The sequence below is a fragment of the Lathyrus oleraceus genome, chromosome 4 (genome assembly GCF_024323335.1).
Source record: "Lathyrus oleraceus cultivar Zhongwan6 chromosome 4, CAAS_Psat_ZW6_1.0, whole genome shotgun sequence".
In the NCBI taxonomy this organism is placed as follows: Eukaryota; Viridiplantae; Streptophyta; class Magnoliopsida; order Fabales; family Fabaceae; genus Lathyrus; species Lathyrus oleraceus.
This window is the reverse complement of record NC_066582.1, coordinates 96,954,093-96,956,885: the sequence shown is the minus strand read 5'-3', so window position 1 is coordinate 96,956,885 and position 2,793 is coordinate 96,954,093.

Genomic DNA, 2,793 nt, shown 5'->3' with positions numbered 1-2,793 from the left:
GGGTTTTTACCTGGTTAACACTCGCTTGAACCAACTGTGTTATCATCAATTGCTTCGTTGGCATTTATATTTGAGCTAGCAGTGATGTTTGTGACTTGATAGCAATAACATTTTTTATTTTATACCTTGCTTGCTAGAATGGTATCCATCCTGGCATGTGTTCTCTATTAGTGTTTTGTCCTCATCATCTATTATGGTTCTCAATGTACCTCTAGTCGAGGCATCAAGAAACTGAACGTTGAGAAAAACAAGAAAGGGGGTTTGAATTGTTTTGGAAATGAAAACTTTTTCAGAAATCAGACACACAAAAAATAAAAAGGAATTGACACAGAATTTTATATTGGTTCGCCTGAAATTCAAAGCTACTCCAGTCCACCCGGCCAAGGTGATTTCACCTTCAAAAAGGACTTAATCCACTAATCTTGAAGGATTACATAACCAAACGTCTAAGAGAATAATCTCTCAGCCCTCTCAAGTATTCAGACTACGCAGAGTCACTTGAGAAGTAGTTCAAGCAAGAGTATAAATTGTAATGTAAAGTGCTACTAACAAAAAGCAAATATTATAGAATTAAGAACAATAGCTTTTCACGTAAGAGCAGCAACTCGTGAAAAATGAGAGAGGATGAATGAAATTTCTTGTGTGTCTCAGGTTTATTCTCTTGTGAAGTATTTCGTCCTTTATATAGTCGTTGTGAAGGACCGTTGGAGTGATGATAGAATCTTGGTCATTGAAGAATAATTAATGTCATTACTCTCCTTGTTTCTTTCTAAAACAGTTGTGCACGCCTCATTATTCCCTTCTTGAAATACTTTCTTTCCACATTAAGATTTCTTTTCGGTTACACGTTTTGGACTGGTGAGTCTACATCAGAGTCTTGATATAACATAGTTTGTCTTTAGAGGATGATTGTGTATAACCCCATCAGGGCTTCTCAATGCTCTAGACTTCTTTAGTATCAGAGTCTGGATTCAGTAGTCTTTTATCGGAGCTTCTGACTTCTTAATGTTGCGTTGGTATCTGCATTGATCAGAATCAAAACCTTTTGGATGCATCCTTTCTGAGTAGCATCTGATAATCGAATATTTTATATCTGATGTAATTTTCTATCTGATGTATGGTCAGAGTCCTGTATAAATGGTCAGAGTCCTACACACTAAGAAAAAATCTCGTTAGAGTACCATTTTTGTTTCATCCTTTGTTATCATCAAAATCTTAGAGATATATTGTAGAACCAACTTTGTTCTTACAATCTCCCCCTTTTTAATGATGACAAAACAGTTCAGAGTAAAGATGAAAGATTTAAAGAAAGTCTTAGATCAGATAGTACAGTGGGCTCCCCGTGAGTAAGATCCTTGGATAACTCAGAAGTTCTTATCGGACCTTCCTTGGTTTGGTGCTTTTAGCTACTTTCCTACATATCTTTAGTCATTGATTTAGTAATAGTTTATTGAAAATGTTTGTAGTGCTTGAGAGGATTTAGTTATGTTTTCATCAGATATGTTTTAGTTCTCCCCTTTTTTGTCAAAATCAAAAAGACGTAGCAAAATAAAGTTGATATAGATAAAAAGGCATTTACAGATAAGCACATATGTCAGAAGGAAGAAAGCAAAGAGTAAACAACAACACATAGAAAGAAACAAGCAAATAGCCTAGGTGCCTAAGGGTTTGGAGGCGGAGGCATCCTTTGGAGCAGCTGGGACAACATGTTCTGAATGTTAACTTTGACAGAGTCCTGTTGATCAAGTCAGGCTCGAACTATCTGTTGTTCTTTCTGCAGTTCCTCTAGAGTCTTCAACACCAGAGGGATGAACCCAGAGTTAGAGTACTCCCCCTGAGTCAGTTCATCAGCGTTGGCTTTGGCAGCAACTTCTTCAACAATGCGAGTTGCTTCTTCAGCGTCGGCTTTAGCTTTTTCCTCAGCCTCAGCAGCAGCAACATCAGCATTAGCCTTTGCTTCAGCTTCTCTGATTCTCTGAAATTCTTCTTTACGCACTTTCTCTTCAGCTTCCTTCCTTGCCCGTTCCTCAGCTTCTCTGGCTAGGCGCTATTTGAGTCTGATCTCAGTGTCTCTGATGAAGTCATTGCGGACTTGTTCAAAGAGGCCTTTCAGCTTGAAGGCTTCAAAGGTCATATAACTTATCACTCTGTTCCAGTGGATCCTTACAGTAGAGGGATCATCACTGATACCAGAGTTGATGGTCAGAGACTTGACCTTCTCAACTGAAGACTCTGCAAAAACCTGGATTGCTTCTTCAAGGGTAGGAAGGGTGGTTTCTGGTTCAGTGGCAGAGGCTGGGGAGGGTGAGTTTGGGGCACTTAGATTAAGTGTGGGAGTTGTTGGGTCAGTAGAAATGATGGGTGGTGGTATGTCAGAGTGGGTCTGTGAGCATAGTTTAGGTTGTGGGGTTGGTTCAGATGGTGGTTGGGTTGGTTGTGGTTTAGAGTGGGTTGGTTGTTGTGCAGGTGATGTTTGAGGTGGTTCAGATGTGGTTGGATTTGGATGTTCCGGAGGAGGGGAAGTGACTTCTGGTTCAGGTTCAGGATGTGATGGTTGTTGAGAAGCCAGAGCACGGGCTTGGAGATGAGCCAAAGTGGGGAATTGAGGGTCAGATGGTTCAGTATCATAGGAGAGTTCGTAGTAAGGTGGGGATTGAGGAGATAGTGATGATGATGATGAGGTGGTTTCATTTAGCATTTCTGCTTCTGAGACTAGTAATGTTGTGGTGGCGAGGTTGAATTTTAGAGAATGTGGGTTAGAGGATCTGGTGGTTGAGGGAGGAGTTTCAGCAG